Raw genomic sequence first — 14,797 nt, 5'->3', positions numbered from 1 at the left:
TTCCTCACCTTGTCTTTTTTTTTTCTTTTCTTTATTTTCACTCTCTAGCCACATTGGCCTTTTAGTGGGAGGTTGTTGGGGTAAAAGGCCTCTGGGCTTGCCCGTGTACACTATGATCACCCATTCTTTATTCATATATAATATGATAGTGCAATAAGGCTGTAAGTTCAGTTGGACAACACCTACATTGTGTGTGCTCTTCTCTCCCACATCTTCCTCTTCTCCTTCTCCACTGCCATTGCATCTTCCTCTTCTCCTTCTCCATTGCCATTGCATCCCCTTCATCTTCTTCTCTCTCTCCCTCTCTCTTCCTCTCCCTATCTCTCTCTCTCTCCCTCTTCTTCTTTTTCTTTTTCTTTTTCTTTTTCTTTTTCTTCTTCTTTTTCTTCTCTCTCCTCTCTCTTCGTCTCCCTCTCTCCCTCCCTCTTACTTGGGCTAGCAGCAATGGGGGAGGGGGAAGTGAGGTAGACACGTGTGCTTCTCCCCCTCATTGATGACTTGATCGACGCCGTCCTCTCCCATCATCATGATCATCATCGACTCCTCCTTGTTCCTTGATATCATCAGCAGCTTCCCCCTCCACGTTGACTTGATTATTGCGCTTGTCATCGTCATCATCATTGCTAGCTTCCCTTCCTCCCGCCTTGGTATCGCCGTTGTCCTCCTTCCCCTTGCCATTTGTTCGGCACAACAGGCTGGGGGGATAATTAATTTTTTTTTCATTATTCTTAATAAACGGGAGGGGTGTTTCTTATGCGGACGGGGAGATATTACAACAAGGAAAGTTGTAATAAGTTGTTAGGGCAGTGATAGTTTGTACTTGTAGGGAGTTAAAACACAGAAATTGAATGATTATAAAATTTAATGATAATGCAGAAGTTGTGAAAATTGAAAGACATATTGCTCAAAAAAGAATTTGAAAGATACTTACATTAACCCTATCTATCTTGAGAATCTTTGAATCTATTGTCCTACAAATATTTGAAATCACTCTCTATCCACAAAAATATGCATCATTTTGCAAGGGCACTTCTTGTAAGAGAAAGCTATATGGTTTTTGAGGATCAACAAGATCCTCATATGTGGTGTCCAAAAAGGTAACCACCAACTTGCCAGCACTGTAAATGGAAACATGTTATATAAAAAAGACAATAAAATAAAACAATAAACCAAAAAGTGAGGATTATTGTATTCAACGAACATTTTTGCTTGATCGTGGATACCACTAAGATAGTTCATAAGGATAATTTCTCTAGTGAGAATATCAATATATAGTAAGCTACAATGTCCTCTGGAAAGTAAAATGTTAGTAAGAAATGCATACTATAAAGAAGTATACATTAAGCCCTTTGCAAAATTGCATACCTTTCGACGTAAGGAAAAAAACATGGTAGTTTATGATTGGATCAAACGTTCTGAAAATAATTCTATGTTTGAATGTGATTTTGAAAACAATTCCACTCATGACAGTGGATCAACGATAAATATAGTTTTAGAGATTTCTTGGTTGAGAGAAGCAATCAACACCCTAAAGCCAATAGCAAAAACAAAGGAATGTCCATTGCAATGAACAACACTATCATTCCATTAAAAAAAAGAGAGAGTAAAAAAGCCTTACCTTATGCAACAAAAGACTACTGAATTTGACAATTGAATATCTTTCTTAAAAAACATGGATTTGTCCTCAGGGGAAATACTAAGATATTTTTCTTCTAAAGAAGTGCAAGAGATATTCACAACCATTTTCTCGTATATTTCCCCCATTCTCTTTAGATTGACAGGACCAAGGATAGCAACTTTCCTCTTACAAATTTCATCCTTAGACTCTATAATCTCTTGTGGTTGTTCTTGATGGGCAGACACTTGTTCAGGTTCTTGATGGGTAGACACTTGTTCAACGACGGTCTTTGTAGGGTATAAATGTGTCATCTCCTCAATCACTGGCCATTTTGCTCTGCTAGACAATTTTGGAGGAATGTCAATGATCTCAAATGATTTAAGAGGGTCTAGGTTGCTCTCTTTGTTGAATAGGGGCTATAAGGGAGGTTAGAAACTTGGTAGTTGTAGGGGAGGACTGTACATGATGAAGCTTACTATGGATAGAAGAAGACATTGCCTCTACACTAGATTTCTTAGATTCCATGGCAGGAGACTGAGGGCAACCACGGGTAGGTGGGATCTCAAGAGGGAAAGATTAAGGACCAGATGACCTTGTCTCTTCCTCACTCTTTTTGTTGTCTATATACACCTTCCTTGCAGTCTGTTTTGTTCTACCCATGACCTGTTGGAAAATGAGACAAATTAGAACATTTTAAAACCATAAGTAAGAAACATTAAACCCCAAACAGAAACAACAAATATGGCCCGAAAGGAGTGAAGTGTGGGTTTGAAATCAAGCTACTTGTGTTGTATTTGTAGATGACCGATATGGCACGATACGAGTAAAGCACGGGTTGGAAATGAGGTACTCACGCTGTATTTGCTAATGATATACAGATGACCAATATGGCGCAATAGGGAAAAAGTACGAAAGTGAAGCTCCTCGCACCATATTTGTGGATGATATATGGATGACCGATACAGTGCGATATGAGTAAAGTGTGGGTTGGAAATGAGGTACTGGTGCCATATTTGCTGATGACATACAGATGAAATACGACATGATAGGAGAAAAGAACGGGTTTGAAAGTAAAGCTCCTCATGCCATATTTACGGATGACATATGGATGATCGATACAGTGCAATAGGAGTAAAGCACGGGTTGGAAATGAGGTACTCAAATCATACTGTGACTGATGACATACATATGATAGATACGACGCGATAGGAGAAATGCGCGGGTTGGAAATGAAACTCCTTGCGATGTATTTGCGAATGATATACAAATGACTAGTACGGTGCGATAGGTGTAAAGCGTGGTTTGGAAGTGAAGCTGCTCGCGCCGTATTTGTGGATGACCAATATGGTGCGAATGTAATGAAGCGCATGTTTAAAAATCACCTACTCACGCTGTATTTGTTGCAAACAACCAATACATGGCGATGCAACAATCCTTGATCTTGATGTTGTTGTTTTTTCATGCTCGTGGATTCAAAAAGTGAGCCATGTAAGCTGGCATCAATCTTTTATACTTGCAGGATAGGTAACACGTGGCACTGTTTTATTGGCTAGGGTTTGTGTAGGCCATTCACGTGGCTGTCTACGTGGCTTTCCACGTGGCAAATATTTGTCAGTCTATATAAACAAGTAATTAGATATTTATGATTTTTTTGGTAAATTATCAACCCTAGCTAGAGTTGAGGTCCACTTTTAGCATTTCATATGTCAATTTGTACCATTTCATGTACTCCTTGATACGAAGTGAGGAGATATTGTTCTTGATGTTGCTTGCCCACTTTCGCGCCATATTGTAGATTCACAAATATGAAGCGACGAGGCATTGTTCGTGAGGTCGTGCATACTTTCGTGCCGTACCGTGCTTTTACTCATGTCTGAACCTAAGGATGTTGCATTCTCCCAAGAGCAGGTAACCCCTAATAAGAAAAGAAAAAGATTGTCATCAGGGTCAACAAGGCATATATTGCTGGCAAACTAGATGTTGCCCAATTCAAAGCTGAGACCATTATTGAAGAACACCATGCAAATGCAGATCTTATATGTGACTCTTCTTTTTATATTGCTGCTTTACTTCCAACTTTCCCTATCAAGGCCAAGAAATACATATTGCTAGTAGACATCCAAAGGCTCTTCAATCTTAGGGATGATTATTGTTTAGCCATCATTGTAGAGGTTTTTGATGCTGCAAATGGCATTGTTGATGTTGAAAATGAATTAAAAGAAGAGCTACTTAAACTTGATACCGAAATTACGGACGACAAGTTTATTGAAGCAAGGGATGCCCTTTCTGTTTGTTTTCATAAGGAAAAGAATGCTGAGGAAGAGTATGGGATTATTGAAGAGGTGTTCCACACCCTTCAAGACCGATCTGTAATTTTCCATTTTGGAAGATAAGAGTCACAGTATGTTAAAGAATTGGAACATACCAATGAGGCACAATCATCAATTAACATTGGAATCCAACTAAGCTAGAAAATGATGAAAATCAATTGGTACTATTATCTTGAATAATATGTTTGATTTCAACATTCATTTGACATTTATCTTTTTTTTAAACAGTTGGAGATTCAAGATTTTGATGACTTCTTGGGACAAGGTAAAGGGACAAGAGTTGGTATTAGTTCACTGAAAGATGTTGCACTTGGCCATTACTCGGCATGGATTGATCCGCATGTTTTCTTGGTATTTCATAACATCTTATTGAAGGAAGCAACATGGCCTATACTATGTATCAAGGCACTTACAAGGCTACTTGGTTTCTCTGGGTTATAGTACAATGCACACAAGGTGATGTTTTTGGAGAAGACAGTGGCAATAAGGTTTTTTGGTTATGGTCCTAGTTTCTCTGCTTCTAAAGTAGGATACTTTTTTGGCCCTCTCATCTTATGCTTTGGCAACAAATCGAATTGATATAAAATCAATAGTTGGCTACAAGAGAAGAAAATTTCTGCGTTATAGAGGAAATATCCCGGAGGGGGAGGATGATGTAAAGGCTCATGAGAGCTAGCTTTGTATATTTCTTTCTTGGAAAATACTATGAATTCTCAAGTTGAAGTATTCATTCTTTGAAGCTCCATCGAAAAAACCAATTGAATAGCTTCTCAAGAGCATTGCTTTTTGTAACTCCTCCTCCATGTCTTGTGCTTCAAAAAAAACTTGTACGTGCTTGATACTGAGATTTTTCCATGCCTTGGCCGCTATAAGTTGCTAGGGGGCCTTGCTCCTCCACAAAGTAAGACCCATGGATACGAAGGATATGCTGCAAATTCATAAGAGTAATGATCATTTTATGCCAATGGTAATTTTATCGAAGAAATCTTGGATTAAATATTCTCTCTTACCAAATAAAATGTGATATCTTTTTCTCCCCATGCCTCCTTTATTTCTTGAACAAGATTTGTAATCGAACATTTGAACTCTTCTGGATACGTGTAAGTTTTTGTTTGTTGCTTGAGGAGCTTTAGGAAGACATCGAGGTGTCTCCAAGCCTCCATCCTTAGAAATGCAAGTTGTGGTGTGGTTGCAATGTTTGTTGTTATCCCAGACAACTCTCTCCAATGCTCCCAACTAATGCTCACCTGTTTTCCTGTATGGTTACCTAAAAAACATCTAGTTTTTGAGCCTCCCATTGAGACATTAGCCAAGACATCTCTTGTTTTCCTTGAAAGTGTTGGATCTTTTCTTAAGTGAAATTGAGCTCCATGAAAACCCATTTTGGAGAGTAGTACCTCACATTTGTCAATACACTCATTCGATAAAGAAAAAGGCTTAATTGAGTATGCATAGTCGAGATGCAACGTGAGAAGTTCATCAATAATCCTAATCTTTGCATGCAAAGTACATATATGAACATTTGTAAGAGGAATTGAAAGAATTGGATCCCATATATATTCCTTGTTTTTTTTGTTACTTAGATCTATAGAGTATCTAGTTGGGGCTCTTCTTACAGGGTGCAAGTTGCTTCAATATTTAGACCCAACACTTTCCATGCAATAAATACAAGGATATTTTACATTTGCCCCATTACATATTCCAAGCATACATTGGATTGTTTTTAAGTCAGTGCTCATGTGCCATTCCACATTAAAATTACCAACCCCATCAACAACCAACATTTCTCCTTCACTTTGAGACTTAATAATATTTGAAATACCTGTATGAGGAAACAACCATTTCAGTGTTTGATGATTCTCAATTTGTACTTGAGCTGAACCAACCCACCAAATCTCCATCTTAGACTCAACCTTATGCACTGGTGCTTGACCCCTACCATTGCTGGATTCCAATACCCTGTTCATGATGCAAATGCTGACTCTTTCCATCTTTTGTCCTTTTTGAATTTGTGCTTCATCTAACTTCAAGGCAAACTTCAAAACACCATGACATTCCTCTAATGTGAGTCTATACATGTGAACCATTGCAATCTGCACTCTTCTTAGATTAACCCATATATTGTTAAATACATTGTATTCAAAACTAGATTTTCTTTTTGTCTTTTCATATGGCATAGATGCTTCAATATGAATGTATTCCCCCAAAAATTGTGGAATTTTACGATTCATGGCAGTCCTTGCAACCGATACTCTTAGGGCTTGAGGTAACCCAAATGTAGTTATTCTATTACATTTTGGATTTTCAAACCATAATCTTGAATTAGCCTAATAACCTTTTCGACTAATGCCCATAGTATTACATGTATCTATAATTTTGTTTGGTTTTACCGTGTCCTTTAAGTCCTTCACCAATTCTTTGAGAGTTGGGCCTCTCAAATCCATATTCTAAGGTGACCTAAGAATCCTCAAAATATCATTCTTATTCATGATCTCTTTTAAACAACTGATTCTCTCCTCACTCTCTCGAATATGAATACATGACACGTTAGAGATATATTTCTTTGTAAGATTCAATCTTCTTTTCTTTACTCTCTCACACAAGGTAGTTATATTTTTTAATGGTCTCTTTCTCTCTCTTAATCCTATTGGAGTTTTCTTTAAGTGTGCTAGCTTGTCTTGTAATGACTTATTAGCATTTTCCAAAATATCAATCTTATTTATAAGCTTAGAAATGCTTGTCTGTGCAATAAATAATGCTTTTCTCATTTCATTCATTTGAGCCACGTATGTGTAAGATGTAGGGTATAACCTTTTACAATAGCCAAGCATCCCATTATAACCTTCCCCAACCTATCTCACGTAGTCATGAATATTAAAAAAATTAGGAGGTTTACCTATTGAAGGATCCTTGGGATAAATATTTCCATCCACCCACAAATCTATATGTTTCTTTCCTTGAGTTTGCAATCTGTTGGCCTCCATCTCATCTACTAGTACTCGATGATGTATACTTCTCCAAGATGAATAAATTGGATCTAGTTGGATAGTAAGTTTGTATTTGCATGTGCTTGCATTTGTATTACTTGCAGAGGTATTGCTAAAAATTTTAGCAATTCAACGATCACAAGTGATAAGAAAGTGAGCAAAAAGAAGAGAATGGTGAAAGAGAATGGAGAAAGAGCATGGAGAAAGAGTGTGTGAAAAGAAGATGCAGGAACTGTGATATAGGTGGACATTTCTAAAAAATACAAAATCTCCCAAGTTCCAAGACAAAAAATGGTCGAAAAGGTGACCCTGACATAATTTAAAGATGAGGGACAATTAATGGACGAGATCTTTAATGCATTCAATGTTCTCTCATTAATCACATCTGAGCAACCAAATTTGGCGTTTTCATTCTTCCAAAATCTCAACTAATTAGTAACTTAATCATTTTTTGACAATATGGACCGAGTAAGAGACTATGTCACCCTCATACTTGCATAGCATAGATGATGGATGTATAGTGTAGATGTATTTAGATTTAATGGTTGGTGAATTTTACCAATTATTAACAATGTATGAATTATTTTATTCGATGATCAATCTTAAAAAGGAAACCGTAGTTTATTTTATCCATTAAGAAAAATTATTACGTGTTCACGGTGCATTAAAGAAACCTTGACTTCAAACCTGACTTGAAAGGTCTCCAAATGTATATTCATTTTGTGTAGTTCTTTTTTTTACCAATGCATGCAAGAGTGACGTGGACGGTTTATTTTATTATAAATTAAAACGTATATGTTTAGCACATGAAGCGCATGCAATGTGAAGGATGAATTTATTTTATTTTATTTAAAATAATGTGTATTGAGATCTGATGTGTAAAGAGTGATTGACACGTTCATTTTAGTAATTAAATACGGTTTGTAGTACACCAAAAATTAAAAAAAGTTTTAATACATGTAGGGTGTGTCAATGAACCCTAATCTGAATGAGCATATGAAAATCGACTGATGGAGAGAAAACCACAGCCATGAAGCAATTCCAAAATACAATCCAACCAAGCTGAAAATTTACAACATGAGGAAAAATACTAAAAATACCACACAAATTTTTTGATATATTTTGAATGTTTACGATTTTTTTTTCTAATTTTTATTTAATTTAATGGGTTATTGAATTTTTATTTATGAAAAAATAGTAGTAAAAATATTGAAAATGGATTGTGAAAATTTTTGAGATTTTTTCAAAATTTAAGGTAATTTTAATGTATTTTTTAAAATTTTAAGATTTTTAATAAAATATTTAGATTTTTATGTGAGAGAGAGAGAGAGAGAGAGAGAGAGAGAGAGAGAGAGAGAGAGAGAGAGAGAGAGAGAGAGAGAGAGAGAGAGAGAGAGAGAGAGAGAGAGAGAGAGAGAGAGAGAGAGAGAGAGAGAGAGAGAGAGAGAGAGAGAAAGTTATATTAACATCTTCTAAAGACCAAACCTGGCCTATGAGACAAACTGTGATACAACTGATGAGGTCCAGCTATCCAAAATAAAAGTGCTAAATGAAAAGCTAAAAATTGGAAACTAAAAATATGGTGCTATGAGTGTGATAAGTGTCGTGTATGTGTATGTGTGTATGTAGCTCTGGTACTCCAGATAATGGTTACAAAAGGGGAACAAATGTCGGTTGTGATAGGGGAACAACTGTCGGCTATGATAAAGTGGTGTGATGTGTATATGTAATAGATGCAGGGAGATATACTATCCTAGGATGTAGTAGCAGTCGTCGAAGTCGCCAATAGTAGGTGGTCCTTGCTGGATGCAGAATGTGGTACATCGGCGGTGGAGAAAGAGCAAACTGGAGATCTGAGATCCAATGTGTCGAGTGTCATCGGATCTCAGTTTGCTGTCGATGTAGATCAAGAATCCTCCGGATCTCCTGTCGGTGTGGCTGTGGGGTCCAAAACCCACGGATCCTCGTGCGGCGTCGGGTACGCTGGTCCTCAGCCTGTTGTAGTGTGAGCCCGGAGGTCTGGCTGGAGGCTGGTATAGTAGCTCTCACTCTGTCTGTCTAAAAGAACTGTGTAATAGTCGTCTGGGTGGGCCCCTCTCTGATTGGGACCCGCTGTGTGCTCTGCTCTCTGATGTGCCATGCCTCTCCCAGAAAACGGCCAAATGATCTCTGATCCACATCAGTCATACATCCTTGAAGTGAGCTACTCAATGTGTATCTAGATCTCAACTCTGAGTATGACGGGCATCTGAGAACAAAATGCTCCTCACTCTCCACCTCTGATATGCAAAGGGGGCATATCCTCTCCTCTCGTGGGATGCCACTGGCTCTGCCACTCTCAATCATAAGCTGATGTGATGATACCCTGAGCTATCCAATAAGAACTCTCAATCGATGTGGCATATAGATCTGCATATATCTCGGAATCTCTATGAATCCCTGCTCTGATATGCTCAAGAACTGTTTATAATAATGTGCCATCTTCGATGGCAGTGGGCTGTGCAGGGCTGACCCATGTCCTCTGTATATAAATATGCCATATCTCCTGTCTGATGACTCTATTCCTCTCAGAGAGAGAGAGGGTGTAAGTGGGAGCCTGAGTATCATATAGAAGAGGTGGGAGTCTATCAATGTCCAGCCCATATCTGTCAAACCAAGCTCTAGTCTGTGCATACCATGATGTGGTATCCCCCGCTTGAGCCATCTCCTAAGATGCCATATATGCTCTGTATGCAATGCGATCTCTGTCCATATCCTGAAATCTGTGTAGGAAGCAGACTGTCTGAAATAATGCCTCGACTAGCATGGGCGGTTGGCAAGCTCTGCTCGCACAATGTCATGTGGGACTGAGGCCTTGCTGCGAATCAATCTAGATATCATGATCACCTGAGGTCTCTCCATCTATGTCCATACATAATCGGCAAGGCCTGGCCCCCATATAGCTGCTCCATACATTAGTGCTGGAGTGACTAGAGTATCAAAGAGCCACCCCTTGGTGCGGGGCTCCTGGAAATGTGCCTGATGACACTGTCGCTCCATAAGAGGCAATGCTGAGTATCCTCTAGTGAGGCGGTCACGAGCTGCCTGTGTCATCGAGAAAATCCCTGAAGCTGTTGTAAAGGTGACTCCCAAATATACATATGATCCAGTGACCTCAATACTCCCTCCTGCTTCTGCCATGAAAATACTCTGTCTGCGTATCTGAGCTGATGTATGGAATATAAGAACCTTGGTTTTACCGAGGTTCACTGTCATGCCTCTCTGTATGCAAAAATCATCCAATGCTAATAAATGCTGCTATAATCCCTGAGCTGAATCTGAGACCAACACAATGTCATCTGGATATAGTAAGATATGAACTGTGGCTCCACTGAGATCTATACCTCCACCGGCTCGCTGTTGAATAAACTCTACTATCTCATCAATGTATAGCCCAAATAGAGTCGGTGAGAGTGGGCATCCTTGTTTCACACCAATGGTGCTCACAAGGGGATCTGATATACCTCCCGGACATCTGACTCTACCAGTAACCCGCTCATATAGTGCATAAATACCCCACATCATGTCATCATCCACCCCCAGATCAAGTAGGCATCTGAAAAGCCTCTCTCTCGGAACCATGTCAAAGGCTTTGCGGAAATCCACAAAGCAACAATACAATCTCTGTTTCTTCACTTGTGTCTGGTCGATCAAACAACGGAGAGTGAAGATGTGGTCTATGGTAGAAAATGCCTGCATGTCCGGGTGTGCGCATGCACTCTCTCTCTGCCAACGTGCTGAGGTCCTCCTCCATCACCGTGCCATAAATTTTGGCCAAAACTGGCCCAATCATGATGGTCCTATGTGTGTTAGGATCCATGGGATCCCCTGACTTGTGGATAGGTACAATGGTGTGCTCTGTCCACGAGTCAGGGAACCCCTCAGACAATGCACGGTTGAAGAGGTGAGCAATGAGTGGAGCCGATGTGTCTCTACCATATATAATATGCTCTGCATGAAGATCAAACTGGTTTCGAGCGCGGCCATGCTGTAACCGTGAGATAGCATGTTTCACCATACTAGTGGTGAAAAAGGATGGAATACCCGGTCTCGGTGTACATGGTGTGGGTATCAGCGGCTGTGCGGGTACATGATATAAACTCTGTGCGTATCCATGCCATATTGCAGGGTCATGTATCGGTGTGGGTGAGCATGGTTCTCTGATTTGCCTCCATGCCTCTGCACAATCTCTGCTCATAAGAAGGTGGTATATATCACAATATCTCTCCTCCTCCCATTCCCGCTTTTTACGATGGGTCAAGCGGTGCATGCGTCTCTGCGCTTGTCTGTGTGTGATCTCTCCTCTGGCCTCCAAATCGCGTAGCTGTTGGCGTAGATCTCTGCACTCATCATCATACCACCTATTTTGTGGCATGGTACCGATCCGAGGGGGTGTGTGTATGTGTGATGTGGAAAACTGAGTGTAGCAGAATCATGCAAAATGCGTGTGATATCAGTGGTTAGTGTATCAAGGGGTGCGTATGGATCAAGTGACATGATGTGCTCCTCCAGATGTTGTGAGTAAACATGTGAGAGATCATGAGTGAAGTGTATGGCAGTATGCATGTGGGGTATGATATCTGCAGGTGGTGATGGTAGTGAGGTGAGGAGTGAGAAACTGAGAAAGGTGTGATCCCCACCGAGTGGAAGTCTCCCAAGGCCGAAGGACTCGATAGTATGCATCCCATCGATTGGTCCGAGTAGATAATCTATAGTACTCTCGTCCCCCCCCCCCCCCCCCCATGTGGGAAGCATGTAAGACCTCCTGAATATGGCCATCGTGCCATCCCGTTATAAATAATGAGATGATGTCTACTACCAAGCTCAAGTAAATGCCCTCCATACCCTGTGGCGTTTGGCCCAGTATCTGCTGACTCCCGCCAACTGATCCCCAACTCCTCAGGGTCTAATGCTCTCATGATCTCTGGCTGCTCCATATCAAAACTCTCACACTGTCGGCTCTGTGTGCACCCGTTGAAGTCCCCCATAAGGAAGACCTCACCCAAACTAGAATACAGAATAATGTCCTCTGAGAGCTGTGAATAAGGGGAGGGGGAATCTTTGGCCTGAATATCACCTTGCATAGTAGCATATCTGGACCCTCGTGGTGAAAAGTAGCATACTTCCATATAGATCCATCTCTCATCTGATATCTGCACTCTGATCCATATGTAACTGGCCTCCTCATCTCGTCTCACTAACTGGATATGTCTCTGTATCCGCTGACGGAATAGAACTGCCACCCCTCCTGAGCCCCTAGATGTACTCTGTCTAGTTGTAGCCCGTAGCCCGGTATGCAGATACCCACTCAAATCCTGTAATACGTGGAAGCCCTCTCTCTAGGCTCTCATGTGTCTCTGTGAGGCATATAACATCATGGTCGGGTAAAATCTCCTCAAGTCTGTCCGGTCGTGACCATAGGGAGCTGTTGCAGTTCCAAACTGCCACACGTATCGGGGTCTCCTGTACAGTCCTCTGCCCCGTCTCATAGGCCACGCCCCCCTATTCGGTGGGCCGTCTATCTATAAGAATCCGGCCATCTCGATAGAAGGCCTTACGGCCTTCTCTACGTGCTTGGAGTATCTGTGGCATGTATGCTCGTCTGTATGCAATCTGCATCTGAGTCAGGTCCTCATCCATGAAGATGGAAGCCCTAGCCATCCCTCGGAGCGAAATCCGCTTCCGAAAGAAAGCGGCTCTTTCCTCCGGTGTGCTCATATGTAATATCAGAGCTTTGACCCTGGTAGTATCTCGTCCTACACGCCATGCCTGAGTAAAGGGCATGCTCGTATACCCTAGTCGGGTGCATAGCCCATGTGCATCCTCCTCCGGAGAGGCCCTTTCGGGGAGCCCGGTAATAGGCACATTCAATCTACGCGCGTTCTTGAGCCTCTCCTCCTCTAAGGTCTCCTGAACCCGGACTACCTCCTCCTTTTTATTTTCTTCCTGGACCTCCTTCTTAATGTTCTTCTTCACTACCTCAATCCACCCCTCCTTATTCCTTGCTAATTCTTCCTTCATGTTTGCTTTGATTTTTTCCTCCCATCCCTCTCTCGAAGCCTCAACTTCAGTTTTAATGCATACCTGGAGGTCCTCTTGGCATTCCTTCGTGATAGCCTCTCGGAGGTCCGCTTTGAAATCCACGTCCTCTCTTGCCTCACGTAGATGTGACACTTCCATTTATAGCTTGTCCAGGTCAGTTTTGAGATCCCTCTTCTCTTCCGTGAGTGTCTTCACCATCTCTTCCTGTCGCCGGATCCTCTCATGGAGCCGGCGGGTTTCTTGGTTCAAGGCATTATCCGCATCCTTCTTGAAATCTTTCTTCGCCTCCTTGATAGCCTGGCTGATTAGAAGCTCCACGTTATGGAGCTCGAGCAGCATGTCGCCTCACGGGGAAAAAGCCCCCTCCTGGTTCGAGGATCGTGGAGATTTTGCGGGATTGGGGGGACTGTGGCAGCGGGTTTGTGGGGGGTTGTGAGAAGAGCAGGCGTAGGGGGGGCAAGGGTCACAGGCAGCGGGGTAGGCAAGGCTGTGTGACAGGCAAGCCTCTGGCGGCGGGGCCAGCGAAGGCAGGGGCGATGTACGCAAGCTGTGCAATCCAGTCAGGGCAAACAGTGTGGCGGGAGCGGGAGAGAGAGAGAGAGAGAGAGAGAGAGAGAGAGAGAGAGAGAGAGAGAGAGAGAGAGAGAGAGAGAGAGAGAGAGAGAGAGAGAGAGAGATGCCTGTTTGCTGCTCTGTGTCTTGTCAACCCCTGCAGGGCATGCCTGTCTACAGTGTCTCCCAGAACCCCTATGCGGCGGGAGAGAGAGAGAGAGAGAGAGAGAGAGAGAGAGAGTGTGTGTGTGTGTGTACGTGTGTGTGTGTGTGCATGTGTGTGTGTGAAGGACTTACAAAGATGATAATGATGTTGATGGAAGAGCCGAGGGGAAGATTTGCATACTCGGGCTGAAACTTGCTGAGACTCTCGGACTCGCGATGAGAGAGAGAGAGAGAGAGAACTCTGATGAGTCGAGGCTCGACCAGACCTTCTTCTAATCTGCATCTGGAATCAGATGCTGGCATCCTTCAACCGCCTTCTCTGTGCCACATCAATGATCATCGCTCCGACGGGCTCTGCATCAAGTCGAGAGAGATAGATCATCACTCCGGCGGGCTATGCATCAAGTTGAGAGAGAGAGAGAGAGAGAGAGAGAGAGAGAGAGAGAGAGAGAGAAAGAAAGTTATATTAACGTCTTCTAAAGACCAAAACTGGCCTATGAAACAAACTGTGATACAACTGATGAGGTCCAGCTATCCAAAATAAAAGTGCTGAATGAAAAGCTAAAAACTGGAAACTGAAAATACGGTGATGTGAGTGTGATAAGTGTCGTATATGTGTATGTGCGTATGTAGCTCTGGTACTCCAGATAATGGCTACAAAAGGGGAACAAATGTCGGCTGTGACGGGGGAACAACTGTCGGCTGTGGTAAAGTGGTGCGATGTGTATATGTAATAGATGTAGGGAGATATACTATCCTGGGATGTAGTAGCAGTCGTCGAAGTCGCTAATAGCAGGTGATCCCTCCTGGATGCAGGATGTGGTACATCGGCGGTGGAGAAAGAGCAAACTGGAGATCTGAGATCCAATGTGTCGAGTGTCGTCGGATCTCAGTCTGCTGTCGATGTAGATCAAGAATCCTCCGGATCTCCTGTTGGTGTGGCTGTGGGGTTCGAAACCCCCGGATCCTCGTGCGGCATCGGGTACGCTGGTCCTCAGCCTGCTGTAGTGTGAGCCCGGAGGTCTGGCTGGAGGCTGGTATAGTAGCTCTCACTTTGTCTGTCT

This window comes from Lygodium microphyllum, chromosome 1, assembly GCF_053477565.2.
Source record: "Lygodium microphyllum isolate KBCC chromosome 1, Lygodium_microphyllum_v1.1.10, whole genome shotgun sequence".
In the NCBI taxonomy this organism is placed as follows: Eukaryota; Viridiplantae; Streptophyta; class Polypodiopsida; order Schizaeales; family Lygodiaceae; genus Lygodium; species Lygodium microphyllum.
The sequence above is the reverse complement of the archived record's forward strand: the minus strand, read 5'-3'. Positions refer to the sequence as shown.